Source organism: Aulonocara stuartgranti, assembly GCF_965226115.1.
Source record: "Aulonocara stuartgranti genome assembly, chromosome: 3".
Taxonomy (NCBI): Eukaryota; Metazoa; Chordata; class Actinopteri; order Cichliformes; family Cichlidae; genus Aulonocara; species Aulonocara stuartgranti.
The window spans coordinates 7,002,393-7,016,122 of NC_138941.1; the positions used below are offsets into that span (position 1 = coordinate 7,002,393).

Genomic DNA, 13,730 nt, shown 5'->3' on the forward strand with positions numbered 1-13,730 from the left:
CTCTGTCCCAGTGTGCCTGCCACTCGTCCTTCATCTTTACCTTCATTATACTCTTCACCTCACTTTCACTGTATTTTATAGTCAAACCTGCACGACTTCTTCTTGCTGCACCTTTTTAAACTTATCGTCCTGTTCATTGCATCAACACCGATATTCACAGGGAGCCATAAGAAATCCACTTCTATCCCTCTGTGTTTGATTCTATACAGTAAATGAAGTATATCAAAAACAATATGTTGCCTAGAGTCTGAAGACATATCACCTGTGCTCACTAGCACGCTGCTAGAGTCCCAGCAAACCACATACCTCCATATTAGTGCGTCCTCCACCCAGTTCAAGCCAGTAACATCACTACCAGCTCCCAGTATAAACTGCCACATCATCTGTAATTCTTTTACTCATCACCAAACTTATTTGTGGGAGAATAAATGCAGCAGCCGTTCTTTTATCTGACAGTGTTGACGCATCAGTAAATATCCTCACATGACCTGAGGACTTTCCCACTATATGAACCTGCTTTTAGTCGCCCCTCCTCCCTCGCCACAAGCTTCCTTTACAACATAACTTATAAAAAACAACTTTATTGACAATCAGCAATAACAATTACAGACAGTCTAGAAGAAGAATCACATGATCAAGGAGCAGAAGTTTATGGTTTTAATAGCTTTTACATTTTGGGAAAGTTTTAAACACATTGTTTGATTTTCTTTCTAAAGCGTTGAAAGGACGGCTTTGCATCAGAACAGTAAGATCAGCAAATGAATCCATTAAAGTTCTTTTGCCTTGTTTGCAAAAGAAGCCAAACAACATTTGTGTTACAAAGAGAGACTTCAGAACAGATCAAAGATCACAAACATCAGGCACTGATGGAAACAGCCAAACACAGAAACAGAGGCACCAGCAGGTGAAGGAGGCCTGTTGTAGAAATGACTCTGAGTGCTCAGGTAGAAACGCATGAAGAACCAGTGCGTCTAATATTTGGAAACCAATCTGTGTTTGAGCGTCCTGGATGAAACACAGATCATGTTGCAGAGCGAGGACGTCGTCTTTCCTCCCGAGTGTGTAACTACAGGACGTGTGCAGCAGGTTTAATCGTCCTCCTGACAGTTACTGATGAACGAGTCCTTCAGGGAGGCTCCAGGATCACTGTGGCTTTTACCAGCTGCTGCTAAACTGAGAGGTGTTGCTGCTTCATGTGTGAAGATGTTTGCATGGCTTTAACAGTGCAGACGTTCCTCATGTGCACCCATTTCATATGTTTTATTGTGATGTTTAGTAACATCTGCTTCCCTCCTTCAGGCAGACGATAAAGTGAGCTCAGCCTTAAACATGTGGAGAGAACGTTTGACCGACAGTCCTGGGACGACTGCAGAACAATGGTTTGTTTTTAATGATAAAGTTTCATAATGGAAATAAATGCTGAGCCTGTTTCATGATGTTGGCCCTGCAGCATCAGGCAGGATTAATACTGTAACAAACGTGTGTCACAGTTATAATGACTTTAAATGAAGACTTGGGTTGGATGGAGATGTCAGCTGGATTTGTGCTGACTGTCACTTTAAATGTTTTCAGTTCAGCTTCTAAATCTACTTTTGTATAATGTTTGCTGAGTTTTGCACTTCATGACGCTTTTAAGAAGAGCCAATAAATCCTGACTTTACACAAAAATAAAGGTTTAATGTGTTTAGTGTGACAGTGGAGGAGAGCGCACATAATAAGAGTCATTAACAGAATGGTGACAATTATAATCTGTCTCATTTTAGGAGCAGCTCACAGGCACAACAGACTACAGAGCAATCAAAGCACCAGTTAAACGTCCATGTGACCGGCTTACAGCCAATGAACAATCAGTCCCCACTGTCCCCACCAACATCACTGTACTGGAAAGACTGTGCTGCCATGGTCAGAGATGAACTGGTACTAAAATGTAAGGCAGCTGATGTGTGTGGCCTTAGCAGCACAAATGCATCACGGCTGCAACGCTGCAGTGTGTTTAAACATTTGAACATTTCTGTGGCTTCAAACCAGCAGCTCCTCTGTACTCAGTCGTGTTTGTGTGTCTGTCAAAGTGATTGTTGTCTTTAAAAAGCCTTTTGTGTTGAGTTTTGTGAGCAGTGCCGAGCTTCTCTGTAGTCTAAGCTGAGTCGATATATTTGATTCCATGTTTGGTGTGATTTTCAAAGTCAGCAGCAGCAAACCCATACGGTAAAAAAATACATTTTTCCTGGCCAAAATATATTTCAAATATATGGTAAATATATTTTGTATTTGTGATGCTCCAAAAAAATATATTTTTGAAATTGAAAATATATTTCTTTCAAACCAAAATACATTTCAAAACATATTTTAGGGTGAAGAAAATACATTTCCAACCTTACAGTAGAATGTATATCAAAGTATCCTTTATTTAAAATATATTTAGTGCAATAATGATGATAATGATAACAATACTAAAAGTAACATGTTTTATGCACATCTGCAAAAAACAGTTGGATTCAAACAAAACAGAGTCAAAGGTCTATCACGAATTAGGTTGTTTATTCATTTGCTTACAGTATTTCACATTACACAATATCTCACTATAATGTAGCGTTCATTGACTTTGAAATTATCTGTCAGTGATACAGTAAACAAGATACAACAACTGCTATGTACACTTTAGTTTTTGACAATATATACAATTTAGTACTTAAAGGAACACACTCCACTGTTTTGGAAATAGGCTCATTCTCCATCTCCCTCAGAGTTAAAAATGCAGCGTCTTCTTTCTAGATCCGTACGTTAATAGGGCTCTGGAGCGTGATCTTACGGGATGGGGCGTAGCCAGGATTTTTGGTCAAGGCGCCATATTAGCAGGCCAAACAAATGCTTGCTGTGTGGTCGGTTGTAATGTTAGATTGCACTACCGACAAAGGAATAAGCTTGAAAACAGGCTCTCTTTTCATTGTTTCCTCACCTGGAAGCATCATGAGGGAGCTTATGTGTTGGATGTTACCAAAAGAAGGCGTCTAGCCTGGATAGCAGCTGCGAGACGAGCTGATATTCAGTTCTCTACCAGCCACAGATATCTGTTGGTGTGCTCCAGTATTTTCATTCAGGTAAGTTCTAAATAAGTTCATATTATTCTTTATAGCCTGTTAATTTTATTTTCAATGCGCTCTGAGATCATAGCACAAACTTGGAACAAACATGCAGAACTACCCTCTATTTATAGAGTTGCTAATTATTTGGCATTATTGCAACAAACCAGCCTATGAAATGAATGAAACAAATCCTGACTGGGTTCCAACACTACACATGGGGCACTACGAAATCCCTGCTTCAAACTACATGCTACATACCACCATGCCAATCAGATTACTTCTTCCATGTGTGGGTAAAAAGGTGACCTTCCTGGATAAGATGGCAAAGGTTTGCTGCGTTTTGGTGAACATGTGCCCCAGTGTGGTGGTAAAACCAGGGAAAAATGCTCTTGTTAAATACTCTTAAGTCTTGTGCTGTTTATGTAGTGATAAGTTTTCTTTCTTTTCTTTTTTTTCCTTTTTTCTCTTCTTTTTTTTTTCTCCTTCTCTTTTTACAGTTGCAGAAACATATAGGTGATTGCTGTAACGTATGTTTTAATTTTGAAATTAAAGCAGCCTTTTTTCCGTTAAAAGGTTCTTTGTGAGGATCAATCCAGACATGGGAACAAAATGCCCTGCAAAACTTGGTACAAGCCGCAAGACAGGTCGTGTGGTAAAGAGGAAGGTTACAAGAATCAGCCCTCGGATCACCACCTTCCTCCAGCGGCTCTCTGAGTTTGAATGGAGGACTTCCAACTAGGTAAGAACAGAGATGATAATATCTTTTACATAGCTGATAATTATATACATACTGTACACACATCCATACAACAGTATGAATGATCTCAGACAGATGTGAACAAGTGAATAACCTGAGCAAACATGAATATTGATGATGTGTCTTTGACAGGTGGTGATAAAGACTACGCTGAACCCGACTATCCTGGCAACGGAAATCTAAATCCCATGTCACATTCTATTTCCTGGGACCCACTGATAATTATTACATTTTGTAAATGAGTTTTGTTTTACAATTGTAATAGTTTATTTAATGTTCATGCTGGTGGGTTTGTCCTGTTTTTAGTGGAATGAAAAACTGTTTTCCTTAAAAAAATCAGACAGAAAGGTGAAGGACTGTGTAGTTTTCATGTACGCTTCTATTTATTTTGGTTATTGGCATTGTTTTTATTCAGTTGAAAAATGTTTTTCTTGTTAAAAAAAAAATCAACAATAAATGTTGGTTTAATTCACTATTCTGAGACTACTTTATTATTATTATTTTTGTCCCGTTTGGATCTATAGCCATCAGAATTGTTGTCTTAAGGCCAAGAAAGATGCCAAGCGGATTTATTTTACCAAGTGGATCATCATGGCCTTGCCATATTGGTCCATTTGATTGACCTTTATTATAATTATGAATTTATTTTATTTTCAGTTGCAAACGGGACAGACATGACTGTGGGACAGGACAGGGGGAAAGAATGAAAGAAAGAGGGGGAGAGAAAGAAAGAAAACCAAAGGGGAGAAGAGACGGTGAGAAGGGGGGGAAGAGAGAAAAAAAAACAAACAACAAAAAAAAAAACTCCTGGGTCACCTGTATGGAGAAAAAAAAAAAACAGAGGAGACAGCAAACAACAAAGAGCAACATAATAATAGAAAGAAAAGCACCATCACAATAAACTAGCTAGCAGTAGATATCAATAGTTACTAAATAATAAACGATATTGTGCAGCACGCAGGATAGACAGCGCACAGTGTGCTTTGAGGCAGCAGCCAAGAAAGCTGTAGTCCGCGTCTGTGAATACCCGTGTGTACACCTGTGTGCATACCTGTGTGGATCAGCATGCTTGCATTCCAAAGGTTTCTCCATGTGATAAGTGATAAGTTTTCAAAAGAGACAGTAAATTACAGAATGCTAGTAGTGGGTGATATTATACAAATGCTGTCATGATTTTATGTGAACATTTTGTCATTTGTAAACTATACATAACATTTTTTCTACATTGTAACTGATGTGATGTTCGACAAAGTGCTTTTAATTAAAAATAGGCAAACATTTCTTTGTTTCTTTATTCAACTTTTGAACAGTGGTATTTAGTAAGTACATATTCAGTAAATGCAAAGTATTTACATGGCCCCCTAAATTAAAACACTATGGGTTATTCAGAACAGAACTATGCTTGGAAAAATATTGTCCCATCAGTTGATCCAACTCCTCCACAGTAGCAGGTGGAACTTTTCTTTTTTGAGGATGGCTTCTTTTACCTGTCACAACGAATGGTCTGTCTATGTTTTGATCAAGAACCTTTTTTTTGGGCAGCTGAAGAGGAGAAGTCTATCTTATGGCCAACCTCTGGCTGTATCTTGGTCATATTACCCAGCAAAACCCAGTATGCAGGTTCATCTGTAACAGTCCTTGTGCCACAGATCCTCACTGTTGCTTCTACATTAAACAGAAGAGCAGTGACATGGCTGCAAGTCTCCACGACTCTAGCCATACAGCTGCAGTGGGCGGCTTCAACCTTCCCTGTGATGCTCACAATGACCTGTGGCTGCAATGCTGCAATTCAGTCTTTAAGAGTGCAGGACCTGAAACACACACAGACAAAGTTCATTTAAAGACAAGAACTATGAGCCAAGGCCGACACAAATGTGTTTTATTTACTTTCAAATCCATTTATCATAAATGTAACAAATAAAGTGTTTTTATGTATCCATCTATAGAACGCTGCATGTTATATTCTAAATCTGCATGTTTCTTTTTAGAAACCTATCAGCAAAAAATGAACCTAAAGTATGTAATGCAAGGATGTAATCACTTTCAAGAGGGAGAAAACATAAAGTTCAACTTTAAGTGACAATTATGGACACCTAATATGACAAGGAGATTCTGCAGGTCATTAATCAATGTATAAAACTAAAACAGAATGTATTTTTAGTGACACAGGACACAAACAAGGAAGCAAGATGTGTAATTAGGATTATTTATAATAAATATGAATTAATTAGGGCAATTTCTTTAACCATAAAGAATAACTAAATCCTTCAGGACAATGTCACATCAATGCACTGAACTCACTATGTTATCCCTCTAACAGAGCCTCTACATGTTCTCACTGTAATTTCCCCCTCACGAATGAATTTTTGCTAGCACTAATTTGAATGTTGGGGGGAATCAAACGCATTTTACTCGCAGTACTCAAGCTGACTTACCTTTGCTTGAATGACGGCGTAATCACAACGTGGAGGCTTAAAAATAGCCAAATCTTGTACCCAGTCCTTGGTGAATTGGATGTGCGCCTCCAGAGATTTATAATTGCGAAATTGGTGCGCCGTGTATGCTCTGACTCCACAGACAAGGTATGAGAGTAGATCATGCTAAGTCAATAGCGGTTTGGTCTTCAGGGTTTCTACTCCACGGCTATATTTCATACGGGTCCACATTTCAACAATCAAGTACCGTCTCTTTGCATCTGGACAGAATCTGTCTCTATACCGTCATTTTCTTTTGAGCTACGTTTCAGAATGGTTCGTAGCAATCTTGTTTTGATTCGTGACCTGCCAAGATGGTGCTGCGCTCCCACAATGCATTGCGACATTACGTCAACTCCAAAGCCCTTTGCGTGCAGGAGTGTATGCGCATGCGCATTGCCACGGTGGTTTAAAAAATAAAGATATAATGAAAAGTAATTAATAAAAATTAAATATTTAAACATTCCCACAAATGTGCAATGAACGTGCAAAAACTCTCTTTAGTAGTTGTTGCTGTTTCTTTCTTTCTTCTTTTTTTTTTTTTTGAAAAATAACGACGTCTCTGAGGCGCGAAATCTGACAGCGAGAGGAACGGCCGGATACAGGAGACGGGAAGAAACAAGCCGATTATGTTCGCGTTAATTAAGTGGTTGGAAGATGTACAATTCTCAATTCTGCCAACTGAACATATACGAGATTTTAATGAGGATGAATAATTAGCCGGCATGGAGGAAACGGACCTTTATTTCGTGGAGTGGCGACAAGAAGCCAAGGCGGGTGGCCAGTCTAAGAAGCCTCCATCATCAAGCTAGCAGGTGCCTTTTCCCATATAATATTACTTTATTCTCGTGTATTTGGAACGGAAGCGTAGAGCTGCCACCCAGGCAAAAGAGAAATATAAGTATATCACGTTATAACGTGAAAAGTTTATCGTTCTAACAATATACTATCATGTTTGAACAACATGTTTGAACAACATTGTACGAAAAATGTACATAATTATCACGTCCGTACAATATTGTGCGAACGTGACAATTATGTATATTATAATAATGTGATATTATATTATACCAGTGGTTCTTAACCTGGGTTCGATCGAACCCTAGGGGTTCGGTGAGTTGGTCTCAGGGGTTCGGCAGAGCCTCCGCTGTGACGTGCACGGCTCATTTTGTGCACCAGTAAAAAACATATCTACGTCTAATTTGAAAAAAAAAACACACTTTATTTTTCACTAAAGAGGGGTTCAATGAATGCGCATATGAAACTGGTGGGGTTCGGTACCTCCAACAAGGTTAAGAACCACTGTATTATACAAACATGAAAAGCATAATGTTAGAACAATAAACATTTCACGTCATAACGTGATACAGCTCTATTTTTCTTTTGCCTGGGTGGCAGCTCCACGCTTCCATAATTTGGTAATCAAAATATGTAACTTAATTAATTATATTGTGACGTACTTTTGCCTTTTCTTATTATTCTGCCTTCTCAATAACTATCAAAGCCTATTCACATTTAATTTGGCTTTCACAGAAATCCTACCTCTCCTTCTGGCTACAGAGTACTTACCAAGGTTAGAAACAAAGAACAGTTATGCTTTATTAATGTTCGCTAATTACAATGTTCCACATTTCCTTGCTTTTTAAGTCATTTTTAGGCTTTTTAGAGTTTTTGTTTTTTATTTTTTTAGCAGTAATGTTTCTGCCTATTTATTTCAGCCCATGAAATCGAATGCAGATCTTCCTAATGTGAGATTTACATAAATGTAAGTAATTTTGTTTGTCATTGTCATTAATGTTGTTGCTGTTGTTGTTTTTGTGCAGTTTGCAATCATATAAACCTAGCAAGCATCAGTCAGCACAGTGACTAACCTAAACAGATTCTTGCTTTATTCACATATATTATATGTAATTATATATACCTGCACATTGTACCTAGGGTTGCAGCCACTTGGCCCCACCCCATTGTTGTGACAGCCCTGATTGTACTTATACACTGCATCTGAACAGGGAACAGTCTGCCACATTAATGTATTTTTAAGTGACTTGTTTGTAATACATGAATTTGTTTCTTACAGATGTCAAAGTCTCAACCTCATGCTGCCCTCCCCCATCCTCCTAAAGTAAGTATTTGTTGTTGTGGTTTTTTATGCAGTGTCTGTGTCACATGCTAATCATAATTATTGAAATAACTGTTTTCTAACAGATTTTCCAAAACACTAGTTATGTTTGTTGTCATTCAGACCAATACTACTGCTTAGACATTGTTTAGTGGTCATGCATGTTTGACAAGCTCGTTATGATACCAAAACAGTAGGCCTATCACAATAATCGATATATCGACTTAACACACAGTACATGTACATGACCTCAATAATTGTTGATGATGTAATTTATGTGCCATTATATTTACAAAAATAAAATATAATGATAACAAAACAATAACATTAAATAACATTGTTTTCTATTTGTTAGAAAATTTACTATTTATTCAAGTTTTTAAGGTATCTAATATTTTGATTCCTAATTTCAATGATCTAAATACTTTAAGAATTAGATGTTGGTTTGTCAATTGAAAGTGTGTAGATCTTGCATTATTATGGTGTTATATTATGATTATACATTCAAAGACATAAAATGGTCTTAAAATGACAATGACATAACTTGTCGCAATTGTTTATGGGGCAATATACCGACCAACAAAAAGTCGTTATCGTAACAGGCCTTCAAAACACACAGTTTTATGATTGATAAATTCAAAAAATAAATACATTTAATTTCTCTGAGATTCTCTAATATTCAGTTACAGTTCACAACACAGCTACCCGTACATGCAGTATTATACTGTAAATATAAATCTCTGCATTTAGCATCCCACTAGAAGCGTCACAGTTACTGCCTCTTTTTTTTTTTTTTTACAAATACCTGTACTATCACTAACACATTTACTGTTTTACTTTTAGCCTGTGGATACAAATGCAGATTTCCTTAATGTAAGTTGTGCATTTTAATTACATCATGTTATTTTTATTATTATTTATTTATTTATTTTATTTTACATTCAAATATTTCAAGCTTCTTGGTTAAAGAAGCTTGATTGCTAGTAGGTAAAGAATAGTTCACCTATAATTCATATTCCCAATTAATTTCTCACCTCTGATTGAATGCCTTTGTTTGTTTTCCTATAACAAAACATTTTTGCTGGATATATATGGTGAATTTATATGCATAGATACAGTCGTAGTGCTTGACACATGCAAACAGCAGTAGATGTACTAAAAAGGAAATAATTACAATCATGATGTTGATTGCTGATGTCAGTATATATATTTTAGAGGAATGTTTTGTTTTTCACCCAAAATAACTATATTGCTTCAGAAGAGATTTATTACCCTACCGGACTCTTATATATTGTTCTGTTTTTTGTTTGTTTTTGTTATTTTCAGGTTCAATGGTGCGTGTTCTTCTAATGGCCGCCTTCCCACTGGAGGTTTTGATCCACAGCAATTTAAAAGGTAATCAGCTTTGAAAGTCAGTTCAAATGGTTAGCTAATAGTACTTTAAAAAGCCTACAACTCTGTCACCAGTTTCTTTACCAAAAATTACCCATAAAAGTATCGCTCAATAGCATATATTGTAGTTCAAATGTTTAGTTGTACAAATATCAAATTTTTGGAAATCTAAAACTAGTCAAACACTCAAATGTTCATGCTTTTTATAGGAGGACAGAGCAAAACGGACATCGGCGCAGAGTGAAGAACTGCCCTTGATAAGGACACTATGACAGCCATATATAGTAAGTGAAGACTTTCTGTGTATCTAAAATTGCATACACCACAAGTAACTTACTTTGCAACCATTAAAATAGGTTGTAAAGTAAGTTACCAATACAAATAGGTGATGATGCATTGTAGTGGTTGGTCTCAGACAAAGAAGGTCAACAGATTTATGAATGCTGGAAGGTAAGGAGAGACGACCAAAAGGGGTGTTAGCATTACTGTAATGTGAACTGGATAGACTTCCCATCTAGGAAAAAAAAAGAGGTAAAATTATGCGTAAAATATATCTGTATTAATATCTGTATCTGTATAAACAGAAATATCTGTTTGCTAAATGAAGCCAGCTAACATAAATCACATTTTTATTTTAACTCTGATAAAAGTAATAGAACTGTGACTTTTGTTTGTTACAGTGGGGGTAAGGAAGGGGTTTCCCAGCGTGTCCAGAAGGGCTTTGAGGATTGCAGTGAAAGCTGGGGGAACTGAGACTGTGTGTGTATATATATATATATATATATATATATATATATATATATATATATATATATATATATATATATATATATATATATATATATATATATACACACATATATGTATATGTGTGTGTGTTTCTTTTAGAATGTTTAAGTATGTAATGAGAATAAACTTATAAAATGAATATTCCTTGCTTGATTGATATGCTATATGTATGTTTTAAACATCAAATAAAGATTTCTTTCAGATGTTACATGTGAATGTGTTTTCTTAGAAATATATGAAGGGTTAAATTTATATTTTTTTGAATGATTTTAAATACATTTAAATTGTATTTTGAAATATATTTTATTAATATATTTCAAAATATACAAAAAATGGCCAAAAAATATATGTGCTAAAATACATTTCAAAATATATAAATATATTTTAAAATGTATTTTAAAATATATTTATATATTTTACCGTATGGGCAAAGCTACACCAGAGGGTTGTGCTGTGTAACAGGTTGGTGCAGGTGGTGTTATCTACATTTGAACATTAGGCAACAGTCTCATGAAGACACTTTCTATTGTTCACTAAAGACCAACAATAACAGAGACAAAGGGAGAGCAGCAGAACTAGTGCTAACAATTAGCACTGCTAGCCTGCCCACCAACACCAGCTAATGTTCTAAAAACGATGATCAATGATTTTGCTGTAACGGCTCCAGCTGTCTGTGTCAGGGACACGTTGGAGATGAAGTGAGTGATCCAGTGACAAAGGTTTGGAAAGCTGCAGTCAGCTGAGACTAAAGGAGTCACCTGACCGAGAGACGAAATGTTTCACTGAGAACGTCCAGATGAACAGAATCAACCTTTGGGATAATCTGTTCCACACATCCATGTTTCACTTACTGCATTATATTTCCTCATTGCTGTGCACACAGGCCTGTGGCTTATAACCAACTCCAAGTTCAGACTCAGAGGCTGCTGAAGCTGTTTTCTGGAACAGAGACGTGTTGGATATAAAACCAACTCTTCTTTATGTGTCAGCACTGAGGAAAGGAGCAGCTTCGTTTCTAAGTGTATGAAGGACTGTAGCAGTGTGTGTGTGAGCTTTATTTCACAGACAGAACCATGTCAAAAACACAACTTCAGGTAAAAACAATACAAAATCAAAGAGTCTGATCAGAAGGATTAAACAGAGGAGTGTGGGACTGTTTTTAACAGACAGCAGGTTAAGCCAGGCTGGAGGAGTAAACTGAGCCTCGGTGTGAGCAGCAGTGTGTTTGACAGGAAGCTGAGATAAACAGTCTGGAGCCCATTTAGTGCTTCATATGAAAGTGTGAGGATTTGAAAGCAAATCTAAAATCAAGCAGGAGTCAGTGTGAGAATGATTTGTGCTTTTCCTCAGTCAGATGCTGGGAGTTTCAGTTCATCCATGTTCAGCGTGCTGTGCTTTGTGTAACAGGAGAATATGACAGTATAAATCAAGTCTTCATGTCACTGAAAGCCTCCACAGTCTGCTATGGAGGTGCATCAGTTTGGATTTACAAGAAGAACATTTCTTAAACCTGCCACAAGATGGCGCTCCAACAGAAGGGATGTCCACAGTGTAACACAGACACACACATACTGTGTGAATGTGTGAGTGAATGGGCTTTCAACACAAGGCTTCTGCTGCTACCTTTAATGACATAATTAGCTAACAAGAACAAACTGTTAATTACCAGCAAAGAACGGCTCCAGATTTTAGCTGCTGACCATTTTGTGAAACGTTGATTACATCAGCTTATTGTTGATTTTTCAACCTTAATATCAGCTGCTTTAAAGGAGCCTCGTTCTCTGGCAGTAACACTTTTCTTCACTAGATGCAGTGCAGGCACAGTCTGTGTTTCTAAACTACACACTAATGTTCATTGTTGTGCAGCTAAATCCTCCCTCTGGATGGGAAGAATCCCTGTCAGGCTTCAAACACCTGGCTTGGTGTTCTGGAGCTAATGTGTCACCTGTGAGGACTCTGAGATGAACACACAGCAGACACTTCAGTTCTCCGTCTGTGTGTCCTCAGTTTCCCAGCATGCCTTGGCTGTGGTGGTGGAGGTGAATGAGGGGGAACATGCTGCTCTGTCAGCACTCAGGTTTCATACCTGGTGATCTCAGAGGACAAAGCGGCGTTACAGCAGCGCACGTTGATGAGACCTGATGCTCTGAACAGTTCAGACTTCAGCCTCACTCTGAGAAAACAAACGACTGACTGTCAGCAGCAACTACACCTGCTCCATCAGTGACGGAGAGAAGAACTGAGACTGAGAGACATACAGCTGCAGGTCAAAGGTCAGAAACGCCCGCTCTTTGTACGGGTCAGCAGTTAGTACTGCAGAGGTCAGAGGTCAGCTTGCTGACAAACCATTTGAAACAGTTTGGAGCTAAAAGCACAACAGCAGAGGAAAGAAGAGACACTGCAGAGATGATGCAAAATATTGTGTTTTGTTCTCAGCTGTCAAAAAGTGTAACACACGTGTTCCAGCACAGCCTTTGTGTACTTTCACTTCTCCATACTGTCCATTGGAAATCCTGTTTGTTACTTTTTGATTTCAGTCCATGTGTCCAAAGCAAACTTCTGTCCCACACTTTCTCTGCTGACTCTTCACCGATGCTCAGATGATCTCAGATGATTTCACCAGAACTCATCAAAATTCGGGCTCCACAGAAACCCAGACGTCACTAAACAAGCGTAACAAGCAAAGTGAAAACTGGTCGTTCAGCTTTATTGACCAAAGATAAGCTCACATGTCACCTCATGACACAGACACTTATTTCCACAGCATGCACGAGGACTGACAATAAGTGTCTATAAAGCCACTTCTATCTGCCACACCTGTGCTTCTGTCATGGTTGCTCTCCTCTCACTCTGTCATTTATCCACAGTCTGCCTCCCTCTGCTCCGTCAGCTGACGTCCTCTCTACACCACCTGCTGTGTTTTATCCTGCAAAAACACATTTAAGAAGCGTTGCACCGAGTAACGGGAGGAACTGCTATAAAATCCATTTAAAGGAGGTGGTGCTGAGTGCTGTGACTGGGGTCCCACCACTGACATCACGGGTGGAGGACATGTTGGAAAACTGCTACAAAGTGCTGTGCAGCCAGCAGAGCTTACAGTCTGTCCTGTGTGTCAT

At 37.9% G+C, this 13,730-nt stretch overlaps 2 protein-coding genes and 1 long non-coding RNA gene across 7 annotated transcripts in view; 1 reads left to right on the top strand and 2 right to left on the bottom strand.

Annotated features, from left to right (window-relative positions):
* LOC309702355 (uncharacterized protein) overlaps nucleotides 1-13,730 on the bottom strand; it is a 249,516-nt gene that overhangs the window by 163,755 nt on the left and 72,031 nt on the right. The gene's annotated exons all lie outside the window — the stretch shown is intronic.
* The window catches only part of LOC309702241 (uncharacterized protein), a 163,948-nt gene that overhangs the window by 9,001 nt on the left and 141,217 nt on the right, over nucleotides 1-13,730 (bottom strand). The window lies entirely within an intron of this gene.
* On the top strand, nucleotides 6,280-10,538 carry LOC309702464. 5 transcript variants are annotated; one of them, XR_014275518.1, is made up of 6 exons: nucleotides 6,280-8,079; nucleotides 8,392-8,436; nucleotides 9,277-9,306; nucleotides 9,760-9,828; nucleotides 10,035-10,109; nucleotides 10,506-10,538. It is a non-coding gene; the product is annotated as an uncharacterized lncRNA (long non-coding RNA). The 5 variants fall into 5 exon arrangements; XR_014275521.1 differs by lacking the exon at nucleotides 10,506-10,538 and having other exon boundaries at nucleotides 6,280-7,129; nucleotides 7,848-7,887; nucleotides 8,033-8,079; nucleotides 9,760-10,324; XR_014275517.1 differs by having other exon boundaries at nucleotides 9,760-10,109.